This window comes from Equus przewalskii, chromosome 18 (assembly GCF_037783145.1).
Source record: "Equus przewalskii isolate Varuska chromosome 18, EquPr2, whole genome shotgun sequence".
Classification (NCBI taxonomy): domain Eukaryota; kingdom Metazoa; phylum Chordata; class Mammalia; order Perissodactyla; family Equidae; genus Equus; species Equus przewalskii.
In genome coordinates, this window is record NC_091848.1 from 50586534 (window position 1) to 50599458 (window position 12925).

Consider the following 12925-nt stretch of genomic DNA (forward strand, 5'->3'; position numbering starts at 1 on the left):
ATATAGCTACTCATTGGGAAATGTGGGGAATTTATACACACACACATCCCTAAACCAGAGAGGAAAAGAGGGCACCTTTCCCATTCCCATTTCCTCCCTTTGGGATTGGTTTAACGCTTTGCTACATGTGAAATAACAAAAATTATACATTGGTCTCTGCCTGTCATTCCTGACACAGGGTTCGTAAAAACCTTGTAAATTCCTAAGTGATAAGAGCACTGGGAGCATCTTTTGTTCTTGTCAGGCGACTCAAAGTGGCCTCCCTGATGGATCCTGAATGGGGGCTGGTCACCAGAAAGACCAAGCCATGGCTAGAAGTTTGCCATTTCCAGCCCCACCCCGCCTCCTCTAGAGAGGGGAGAGGGGCTGGAGATGGACTTAATTGATCATGACTGGGTCATGAAGCCTCCATAAAATCCGGAAAGTATAGGGTTCGAGGAGCTTCCAGGTGGGTGAACACATCCATGTACCGGGAGGGTGGCCTACCCCAACTCCACGGGAACAGAAGCTCCTGTGCTCTGGACCCTCCCAGACCTCGCCCTGTGCATCTCTTCATCTGTCTGTTCATCCGTATCCTTTATCATAGCCTTCCATAAACTGGTAAAGTGTTTCCCTGACTTCTGTGAGCTGTTCTAGCAAATTGTTGAATTCCACAGGGGAGGAGATCACGGGAACCTCCAATTTGTAACCAAGACGGACAGAAGTTGTGGGTAATCTGGGAACCTACTACTCGTGAGTGGCATCTGAAGTGGGGGTGGGGGCAGTCTTATGGGACTGAGCCCTTAACCTGTGGGATCTGATGCTAACTCCAGGGAGCTAGTGCCAGCATTGAGTTGAATGTAGGGCACTCACCTGGTGTCACAGAGAATTGTGGGAAAACCCCCACATCTGGTGTCTGAAGTGTTGTGAGTGTGGTAGTCATGGGAAAATAATGGAGAAACCCAGGAGGAGGCCTGGGAGGTTTTCCAACACACACTCCAAGTGTGGTCCACAGACCAGCCACATCAGCTCGTTAAAAACGCAGGCTCTCAGCCCCCACCACGGAGCTGCTGAACCAGAATCCGGGTGTTAACAATGTAGGAGATGTGTACACACTTTAAAGTTGTGAAGCACCTCTTTAGACATTATTAACCACTTACGCATACAGAAAATATGTTTCAGATCCTTTCAGAGTTCACATGTGAACGAGGTAGAGGAAGAAAGGAGTCTTGAGGAACTTGGAGAGGAATAAAGAGAAAAAGTGATTAGGAGGGATGCCGGGAATGCTAGAGGAAGAAAAACTTCTTGCTTCTCAGTTTTGCCAAAGACTGGCTGTGGGCACCAGCCTTTGCAGTTGAAGCCAAGAGGAACACCATCCAACTGTGTAATTTCAAACAGGAACTGTGGGGTTTTCTCCAACTCCACTGCTGGGCCGAGATTCGGGACACCGGCCCAGCAGACCCGGACCCCGGCTCTCCCTTCCTGCCAGATTACAGTCCCAGAAGGACCGTTTAAGAAATTGATCGCTGGCTTGGGAAAGAAGACATATTCACTGTTGATTTTCCCTTGAATGGAATCAGTGAACACTCCGCCTCCAGATTTATTTCCAGCCGCTGACAACAATGTTCAAGACATGTAGGTGGGAGAAGAAAATCCTAACTTTAGAAGGTAGCAATGATACATCCCAAGTTTCTTTCTGTTTAAACCTGCTTGTGCTGAGGCAGTTAGATATCTGCAGAACAGAAGTAGGTAAGTACCTGGCCTTGCAAAATAATGCATCTCACGGGCAAAGACGGGTGGAGGTCAGCAACTAAAACGTGTGAAAACCAGACCCGTCTGTTCTCTGGGCACTTCCACTCCTCAGCATGCTGTCCTAATGATGAGTTTCCCACTGGGAAAGCACCAGAGAATGGCATTACAGGAATGCAGGTGAAACCTGCACAGCCATGCGCCTTGGCTGTGCCTTCTCTGGCTCACACTTGGTCCAGCCATGGGATCAGTCAGGGATGGGAGTGCAGCCGCGTACACACTCTGTGCTCACACCCTGCTCTGGGGAAATACCATCATCCTGTATCCTTTTCTTTTCCACTCAGAGAATCTGTCTTGGTGACCCAGGAAATCCAGGGCTTGCTACCAGATGCTGTGCTGTGGACATGGGGCCTCCGCTTGGCCGAACAGCACATCAGACAATACAGAATTCGAAGTGGAGTCAGGGCGATGCGGCTCGCTCGCTGCTTTCTGAGCTGCGGGGACAGGCTGCTATTAATCACTCCAGGTCCATCTATCAGGCTCTTCTCATTTGGCCACGGCTCATAGTCACAGAGGCACCGCCAGGGGCCCCTGATAAATCAAATCCAACAGTTCCATGATAAGGATGACACAGGTGAATGGGGGACAAAAGCGTACAGTCTTAACCATGTGTCCACACTATTAAAAAAGTGGAAGAAGGATATGTCTGCTGACTGCCAAGTGCCAGAGACTATTAATTTCAATCTCTCTCTCTAATGCTATTAAATCTCCACCACAGCCCTGTGTGGAAATGAGGATTATTCCTGTGTTCAGATGAGGATGCTGAAGCTCAGAGAGGTTAGGAAATGTGCCCAAGGTCACACAGTCAGTGACTAGTGAAGCTAGTATAGAACTCAGGTCTAAGAGAATGGCGGAAATAACCAGAACAGAGAGGCAGATAAATAGTAGAGAATTGAGTGAGGGGGCTTAGAGAAGATGAAAAGAGAAAGAGGGAAAAAACAGAACAAGAGGAAAAGGCCAGGGGCAGAAAGCAAACTGCCCTCATTACCCGGGTTCCTGTGCTGGGGTCCCAGCTTGGCCACTTCCAGGCTGGTGACTTGGTACAAATCTTATAACCACAGTTTCTGAATCTGTCAAATGAGCTTAGTGATATCCAGCCAACTGCTTTACTGGTTTGTTAAGAATCTGTGTGGAAAGTTCTGCAAAATTGGAAGTGCTGTACAAATGGAAGCTACTCAAATGGTGTTTAGAGGATGGGCGCGAATCAAAAGGCCAGGCCTCCAGCATCAAGTGAAAGAGAAAGTCTACCATATAATGAACAGAACTGCGAGGAGCCCTGGCTTCGGATGTGCAGCCGCCTTGTAGGAGCACCTGCCGGTCTTGCTTCGCATCGCACCCGCCCCATGCAGGGAGAGGTGAGCCCACTGCCACCAGGCATTTGCTGCAGGTGGAGAGGGCAGAGAACTGAGCCTGCTGCTTGTCTTTCCACTGAGGTTTCAGAGCGTGGAAAGCCCTCCCTAATCCTGCAGGGGAATCCAGAGTAATCACCCCTTCCTTCCCGGGCCAGGAGAATATCACTGAGTTGCCCAGTGCTTGTGTTTTATACTTTTATTAATGACAGCCTGGTAAGATGACGAGAACAAAAACATGGTGAATTTTTGTGGGGTTGAGGGTGGGGAGGGAGGAGATCTGGGAGGAAGGAAACAGGAAGTTTGCAAGTCAATTCCAAGTAAGGGATTAACACGACAGGAGTACTGAAGAAACTTTGTTGTGAAATGAAGTCCGGAAAGATGAAACCAGAGGTGAATAAGTTCATTGGGGAAGCTTCTCTTGTGTTTTTGTGCAGGGCAGAGGGCCAGAAAGGAGAAGGACTCATATGAGCAGTTCCTTTGAGGCGAGGACCATACAGGCATTTTTGACTCGGAGGCCAGGGAGCTCCCCGGAGTGTTATCTGGGCTGAGCTGGAAACAAGGCCTGGCGGAGTCTATTAATGTTGCCCGACTAAAGATGAGCACAGGGCTGCATTTGTAAATATCCACTGTTCAGGATGTGCCTGGAGATTTCCGATTTTCTTCAGTAGCACTGCCCGAAAGGTATTGCAGGAAGATGCCGCCAGATGAAGGAGAAAGGCCTACATCCAAAGATGTGCTCCTGAGAGGAGGACACAGGAAGCTCCTTTTTGCTTTTTCCGTCCTCCCTTGGGAGGGAGGTGTAGTGAGCTGGATGGTATCCCCTAAGATATTACTGCATCCCAACCCCCGGACCTGTGCCCATTACCTTGTTGGGGAAAAGGGTCTTTGCAGATTTGATGAAGTGAAGCATCTTGAGACGAGGAGATCATTCTGGATTATCTGGGTAGGCCCTAAATGCCATCACAAGTAGTCTTGAAAGAGTGAAGCAGAGGGCGATTAAACAGACACACGGAGGAGAAGGTGATGAGATAGAGTAACGGGACTTCAAGCGAAGGAAGGAACGCCTGGAGCTCCCAGAAGCTGGAAGAGGCAAGGAAGGATTCTGCCTAGAGCTTCTGGCGGGAGCGTGGCCCTGCCGACACCTTGACTTCACGCTTCTGGCCTCCAGCACGGTGAGAGAACACACTTCTATTGTTTTCAGTCCCTACATTTGTGGTAGTTTATCATGGCAGCCATTGGAAACTAAAACACTCTGTAATGGGAAAAAGTTACCCAGCGGCAGAAACGACCCGGAGTCCTCTGACCTCCCTCTTGGCTCTAGGACTGGGTCTGTTTGCCAGGACCAGGCAGCGGTTCTGTGCCAACCACGTGTGGAGATTCAGAGGGCAGGAGACCCCCAGTGCAGGCTCTCCACAGAGGTGCACCTGAAATCAGGGGCCAACCATGAGAGGTGAGGACCACACTACTGGGGATGAGAAACAGACACATAAAACGGGAGCTGTACCTCCAGGATCTCATCAGATCCCCGGCAAGCCTGTGAGCCAGCCCTGAAAGCTCAGAGAGTTGAGCATGGAAGGAGTGGCTCTGACCTGGTTTGGAATCCCAGCTTCCCCATTCAGTGGCCATGTGACCTCTACCCCTCACCCCAACTCCAGTTTCTTCATCTATAAAATGGGAATTATGAAACCTACCTCACAGGCTTGTTGGTGTGAGGTTTAAAGGCAGAGCCCCAGGCTTCCTGAAAGGGCCTGGTAAAGGGCTATTTCTATTGTTGCCCAAGATCACAGAGGTGGTGAGACAGGTCTGCCTGATGTGCAAGACACGATCCTTCTGGAGCCGGAGGCTGTGCCATCACGCAGGGATCAGACTGTCTACGTGAAGTTGCTCATTTCAACACCCACACAACACCAGCTCTGTGCCGGATATTCCTGCCATGCTCAGCACCTACGGTCTCTGCTCCCCAAACCACTGGGTTACCAACCTGTCAACCACATTTCTTAGATGCCCCGGCCAGCAGGCCTCCACTTCAGTTGCTGCCCATGGGAGGCCCCTGCAGAAGAGCAGGAGGCAGACAGAGAGATCCTTTTTCTGGCTTCAGCCCAGGCCCGGGCGGCAGCTGTCCAACACCAGCTCCTGCGGGGCAGCCGCAGTGGGATCCTGCAGGGCCGCGCTGCTCCCTGCCGCCTTCGGCTTCAGAAGCTGCTGCTCAGCCTGCGGGCTCAGAGGCCAGTAGGTTCCTCCGGGATTGAGGGGCAGGGCGTGACTTCTTGGTGGTACCACTCCTCCCATCCCCATTTTTGTTCCTTCCCTTCCAACAACGTGGAAGCTTCACTCCCCATGTGAAATCTCTCTTCGTTTGAAATACCTGCAGTGACCTCCGTTTTCCTGACTGAATCCATGACCAGTACATCAGTCCTCTGCAGAGGCATGGGGCTCAAAGCGTAGAGATCTTAGGGGCCCCAGAAGGCCACCTTCACAGGAAATACAACCTTACATTTTCAATTAGAGATAAGCCTTAGGATAAAAGTATGCCAGGGAAAGCTATCATATTGGCTCCAGTACCTACAGGGGGTCATTGATTGCATCAGAGTCTGTCTTTAGAGAAGGTTTTGTAAATAGGGCAGAGAAAGAAGAGAGCAGAAAGCAGGAAGGCAGAGAGAGGCGGCTGGGATGAGAGACAGGAAAAGAGACAGAATCCCACAGAGAGAGGACACAGTATCCGTGGGGGAAAGTACAGGCTTGCCCAGCAGCCCTGACTGTAACTTCACTTTTTTTTTTCATTTTTTTTAAGTTGTGGTCAAATACACATAATACAGAATGTATTATTTTAATCATTTTTAAGCATACAGGTTAGTGGCATTAAGTACACTCACATCGTTGTGCAACCGTCACCACCATCCATCTCCACAGCTGTGACATCTCTCCAGACTGAGACTCTGTACCCATCACACACAAACTCCCCCTGCCCCTCCTCCAGCCCCTGCCGCCACCACTCTACTTCCCATCCCTAGGAATCTGGACACTCCAGGGACCTCATGTAAGTGAAACCATACAATATTTGTTCTTTCTTGTCTGGCTTATGACGCTTAGCACAACGTCTTCAGGGTTCATCCATGTTGTGGCGTGTGTCAGAATTTCCTTCCCCTTAAAGGTTGGCTAATATTCCACTGTATGTACATACCACCTTTTGTTTATCTAGTCATCTGTCAATGGGCACTTGAGTTGCCTCCACCTTTTGGCTATTCCAAATAAGGCTGCTATGAACACCAATCTACAAATATCTGTTCATGTTCCTGTTTCCAATTCTTTTGGGTAGAAAAATTCTACACGGAAGTAAATTTGTCAGATCACATTGTGATTCTAGGTTTAATTTTTGAGGAGCCACGATACTATTTTCCACAGTGCCTGCAACATTTTACATTCCAACCAGCAATGCACAAAGGGTTTCAATTTCTCTTCATCCTTGTGAACACTTATTTTCTTTCTTTTTTTTTTTTTTATAATAACCATCTTATTGGGTGCGAAGTAGTATCTCATTGTGGCTTTGATTTGCATTTCCCTAATGATTAGAGATGTTGAACATCTGTTCATGTGCTTATTAGCCATTTGTATATCTTCTCCGGAGAATGTAACTTGACTTTTTCCAGGAATTAAAAAGAGCATAAAGAGACTTAAGTCTGCAGGAAGAAAAAAAATGTGACCCCCTCCCCTACATGAGCTTCAGAGACTACGAAAAAAATTTTTTTAAGCATTTGTGAGATCACATTCCTTACATATATTGGGTGCAAATGAATGCAGAATGGGATTTTTCTGTCTAGTCAAATAAACTTAATCAGGAAGCAGATTCCAATATAAATTCAAACAAGTTGTGAAATAAAATGCATAAAAGCACATCAATTTCCATTGAAGGATGCATAAAACCCTATAAAAATAGAACTCCCCTTGTCATCCAAATTGCGATTTATATGTGTCTGGGCTTCAGAAGTCGAGAAGCTGCTTTCTAGGCTCCTGCTGAAGGGAGGAGGGGCGAATGCGAAGAGAACAGCAAATCAGTGAGAAGAAGAAACAGAACTGCTTCCTGGCTTCTCTCTTTCCCATCACACCTGATGCCCACATCAGTGGTACTTGGAGCCATGCAGGAGATAAGGCTCTCTGGGGGCAGGAGGAGGAGGAAGACTGCCCGCTCACATCTGCTAAGAGCATTTGTCTGAAATGGGCATGTGGGAGGGAGTCTATCTTCAAATCTAGACACAAGAGAGATCTCATTTGCTTTCATAATTCCTTCCCCCTCCCTCTTCATATTTTTACTCTAAAGTGTGTGCAAATTATTCAAGCATCTGGGACCTGATTCACCATCCCTCCCTCTACAGCTTTTATTAAGCTTTGTGCCATTCACAAAAGGATAGCAATGAAGTTAATTAATGGGCAAGCTAATTGGAATCTATATTGCATCAAATTTCTATCTCAATGTTTTTGGCAAAAAAAAAAAAAAGAAAGAAAGAAAACTGTACCAATGCTAACAGCGAATGGAGTGACTGATACAGAGCAGATGTTCAATATGTATGAATGAATGAACACCCGAAAATCTGAGTCCCCATCATTTCTTCCCTGAATTATTATAATTGCTTCCTAATTGCTCTCCTTGCATTCCACCTAGTTGCTGTCCACCAAGGCGTGTAATTGGGAGTTACCTTTAACTCCTCCTTGCCCCCTTTCCACCAGTCATCCACAGTCAAGGGCTACTGTATTGCCTTCTAACTAAATGTACCCCATTTCTGCTCCTCCCCAAGCTCTCTGCCATGGTTTAGTTCCAGCCCTGATCAAATATCACCTGGTTATATTAATAGTCTTCTAACTGTCCTCTTTTCCGACGAACTCTCCACATTCTAATACATCCACTAAAATTCCAACACAGTGATCTTCCTTTTCAAATTAAATGACACCAGGAATACCACTTTCAGAAACTTATGTAACAGAAACTAGAAGCCTATGTAACGTTGTTTAATAGGCATGCGTATGTGAAGAATATATGTACAATGATGTTCACTGTATCATAAATTGTCATACCAAAAATTGTGAACAAAACAAATATCAATCTATATAGGAATGGTTAGAGAAATTGTCTATAAAGTGAAATACTATGACAAAGAAGTAGGTAAGCATAGATGAACTGGCATGGAAAGATGTCCACGATAGGATTATCTTCAAAAGAAAAGTTGCATACAGCTGGCAGAATATATAGAGACAGAGCATTCTGTACAAAACACATATGAATTGTGTAAGACAGAGTTAACAAAGCAGGCTGACTAATCGTTTGAAAGATTTGCTTACAAGATTAGTCCTTGGCTGGAATGTGGGAACTTGGAGTTCAAGAGAGTTCCCACCATTCCCAACTGGTAAAAGCGGCTCACTAGCCTAAATTGTTTGTACCAACAACGTGGTTTATGCTCAACACTTGCTTTCCTTCAGGGAGTCTGAAATTTTGATATGTACCAGTTAGAGGCTGCGTGTGACCAGCCTGCAACAAAAACCCTGGACACTGAGTCTCTAAAGAGCTCCCCTGGTAGACAGCATTTCACACATGTTGTCACAATTCGTTGCTGGGGGAATTAGGTGTGCCCTGTCTGATTGCACTGGAAGCTTGTGCCTGGCTTCTCCCAGACTTTGCCCCATTCACTTTCTCCCTTTGTTGATCTTGCTCTCTCTCTTTTCACCGTAATAAATCTCAGCCAGGAGTATGACTATATGCTGAGTCCTGTGAGGCCTCCTAGCACATCACAGAACTTGGGGGTCGTCTCGGGGTCCCTCAACTCATAAATACATAGCTTTATTTATGTATGCATAGGAAAAAGTCTGGAATCGCTGGGGATTTTTACGTGTTAGTAGTGTATTGAAATTGCCATTTCACCTCTTAATGTGTAGTATTTTTAAAGCTATGGGAATACAACCGAGCTTTAATTTTTGTGTCTTCAGTAACTCACCATGTTTTCATGATTGCTGACACACACGTCCCTACACCATGATGAGTCCCTGGGGGGAGAGGTCCTGTCTCACTTATGTGGAACATCTCCAGTGACTAGCATTGACCTAGTACATAGTAGGTGACATAGTAGAATTGATGACGCTAATTGAATTTGAAAGAAAGTCAAGCAGAGGGACCCAGCAGCAATTTAGAAATAACCTGAAAAGTAGTATTTACAGGTAGGATCTCCTTTCCTTTTGTTTCAGATTTGCAGTACCTTTATTTCCCGACTTGTTTCAAGCCTCCCCAATTTTCACTCCTATTTAGAAGAGATAGGGAAAAATAAAAACAAAGAACAAAAAAAGAGAATTGAGATACAGTTAGATGAGGATAGAAAAATAACTACAATTTAAATTTCCTCTCTCCTCCGCTCAGCCAGAGGCGATCAGTTCACCCTTTCATTTAACATAGTTTATCCAAAGGAGGACAGTGTGTCTTCTATCTCAAAGGACTCTCTGTTGGCAGCCCGAGCGCCGTAGCAAAGAAGGACCTCGTCTGTGAGGTAGGCAGGGAATGAAAAAATGTGGAAACCTTTTAAATGTTCTTCCTTTTGAATGTGCGGTTTTGTAAGACTGATTAAATACCTGAGAGATTGTAGGGTACCACGAGGTGACAATAAGCTATATCAAGTGTTTATTCAACGCCTCAGGTTATACTAACATCAAATTGTTGGTTTTTTTATTTCACCTGATATGTAAAATTAAACCATCACAGATTCAAATTCGGGAGCCAAATCCTGAAGACTTGTCCGAGTGTAGATTTTAAGGGGACATAAGTCATTAAAGACCCACACAGGAAGACTCAACTACTGAGTAAAAAGTAGGTTGTGGGGGCCAGCCTGGTGGCATAGTGGTTAAGTGCACATGTTCTGCTTCTGCGGCCCTGGGGTTCGCCGGTTCGGATCCCGGGTGGGGACATGTCACCACTTGGCAAGCCATGCTGTGGCAGGCATCCCATATATAAAGTAGAGGAAGATGGGCACACATGTTAGCTCAGGGTCAGGCTTCCCCAGCAAAAAGAGGAGGATTGGCAGCAGATGTTAGCTCAGGGCTAATCTTCCTCAGGAAAAAAAAAAAAAAAAGCGGGTTAGGTCCAACTTACTTTCTTTTGAGTTTTAAACTCCATCTTAACTAGGAGCCTGTAATTCAAGCTGGCACTGAGTCAGTATTTTTTAAATTTCTTCTTGCTTAATCATAGATATGCCATGTATTATATAGACAGCCACAAACCAAGATGGCACAGAAATGCATACTTCATGTATGTGTATGAATTTTTTTATCTCCATATTGCCGCCAATCTATGAAATATCCCCACTTGAAAATGAATAGATTCAAGTGGTCAGGCTGGCCCTACCCAGGATCCGAGAGTAATTTAAAGGCGTCTAAAACCATAATTTAGAAACCATTACGTTCCCCTCTGAGCTCTTGGGGCCATGGGCTTCCAGCCACGGTCTGGAAGAGGGTTTATCCTGGTGAAGGACCAGAAGCTGTTTTACATGCTGAAGAATCCATCTCCTCTAGTTATAGAAAGTCAGAGTTCGCTTGACATTTTCATTCCTAATCGCCATTTTTCAAAGTACATTCACACTTCAGTTGGTTCTGAGTGGTCATAAATGGTGTCAGAACTTGCCTGGGGTCCATCTCGATGTTCCCATAAGGTACACTGTTTAGCAAGTGGACAGATTTCTTCCATCTGCCATAATATATGGCCCACAAGAGGCCAAATACAAAATAGCATCTGTGTGTGTGTGTATGTGTGTGTATAATTGTATCATATCTCAATGAACAGCTAGCTTCTCTTTTTAAACAAAGGAGGGTGGGGGAAAGTTGCCTGTGCAGACTTTGGCCAATTTCCCCCTTTTACATATGGGTTTAACTGATTAATGAGAATCAAAGGTTTAAAGTCAAATATACGAATTAGAATTCAACCCAATGCACAGTAACTGAACAATTAATTATTTGAATAAAGCTCACAGGCAGTGAGTCATGCATGTATTTTAGGGAGGAGCGTTCCAGGCAAAGGAAGTAACAGTGCAAAGGCCCTGTGGCTGAGGAGGGAACGAGTCAGACGAGAGGCACTGTTCCGGGAGGCCAGCTGTTCAGGGGCCAGATGTTGTAGGGCCTGGAAGCCATTGTAAAGACTGGCTTTACTTCGCATGAGGCAGAAAGCCACTGGGGGGAGAGTTTTAAGCAGAGGAGTGACAGGATCTGATCTAACTTTAGCAGCGTCACTTTGCTGCGCTGATGAGACCAAGAGCAGCACAGGTGGAAGAACAAGGAAGATGTCAGGAGCTATTAGAAGAAACGACAGAGTCTTGGAGTAGGGTAGAAGAAACGGTCCAACTCTGGGTGCGTTTTGAAGGTAGAACCCTCAGGGTGTGCTGACTAGTGGAATGGGGCGTGGGAGAGAAGGAGAGGTTTTGCTGACGAGCAGCTGGAAGAATGAAGCTGGCGTTAATTCTTCATCTCATTTCTTCTTTCAGTAAACTGCAGCCATCCGTTCTCCTGGAGTTAGAAAGATACAGCACCAGCGACCCGATGGGCGGACAGTCTTTCTCAGCCACAGGGCAATTCCAAGGATGCGTCTGGGGACTGGCCTGGGCCTTCCCAAGCTGCAATCGTCTGAGCCTGGGCACGTGGGGCACCAGAGGCACGAGAACAGGGGAGGGGACTAGGAGCCAGTTTATTTGAGGAACTGAGTCATTCCCCCCAGGAGGACCTTCCCCAAAAGAAAACAGAGTGTGAGTCACCAGACTGATGACAAAGAGTCCTTAGCATCAGGACGGGAGGGGAACTTCCAGAATCAGCACAGGCAGCGTCTGACTTCTGACGGGTTCTTCCCCAGCCCAGACCTGCACTGACTTCTACCTGGGTCCCAGAGAGAGGATGTGGTAAGACCTGAAAGAGCAGTTTCTGCCGAAAGCTCTGTGGGACCCCTGGCCTGAGCTGTATCCAGTTGGGTCCTCCTGCCAGAGTGTGACACTGTCCCGGGCCTCTTCCCCCCCACCACGCAGGGCTGCCTGGGGCCCAGCGAGTAAAAGAAAGATAGATCTAACCGGGCTCACTCATGAGTGGATGCAGGGGATCCCCTGGGAACTCCCAGAAAGGCTTGAGGGGAACCACACTGGGCCGCAGTGCCTGCCTGCCTTCAGGGCTAGAAATAACACTGCAAACGCACAGACTCTAAGTCTTCGATGGAAGTTGATTTTTTAGGCAGAAAAAGACCTGCCTGTGCTCCCACTCAGACCTTGGAAGGGGTCTGACAGCTGGGAGTTGGGATTGCCCTAGGTATGGCCAGGGTGGCTTTTGCCAGGGGCTAAATTTGGGACCAAAGGAACAGTATGATCCACACCAGGGATGGGAGTCTTCACGAGGCTAAAACACAGAGATTGGAATGTTTTTGCCTTTTTTTTTTAAAGTGCGACTCTGTCGGAATTAAAATTTTTTTCTTACCCCTTGTGTGAGGGTTAAGTTGCAAAGTGAGAGCAACTATGACGTTACGTGAGAGAAGGAGAAAGTGGGCTCAGGGGAGCAACTGGCCATGGGCTCTGCACAACTGAGACTCTACTCTGGTCCCAGCTGCCAGTGGACCCCAGCCCTGGGATTCCTGACCTTGGTGTTCTGCATAAACACGGGCAGGGGAGCTAACAGGTGGGGCTCTACTTCTCGCCTCCAAGATGCCTTCACCTGCCTCCGGGGTCCTCACATGCTGCTCATGGAATAAGCTGGTTTTCCTTCCACCATAGGTAAAGGGGGGCTTGAGT

The 12925-nt window shown here is 46.9% G+C and overlaps 1 long non-coding RNA gene across 1 annotated transcript; it reads left to right on the forward strand.

The window, feature by feature from the left end:
• Positions 1-1176: 1176 nt before the first annotated feature.
• LOC103553507 (uncharacterized) lies at positions 1177-12613 on the forward strand. Its single transcript, XR_011529209.1, has 2 exons — positions 1177-1728; positions 11645-12613. It is a non-coding gene; the product is annotated as an uncharacterized lncRNA (long non-coding RNA).
• The last annotated feature ends 312 nt before the right edge of the window (positions 12614-12925 follow it).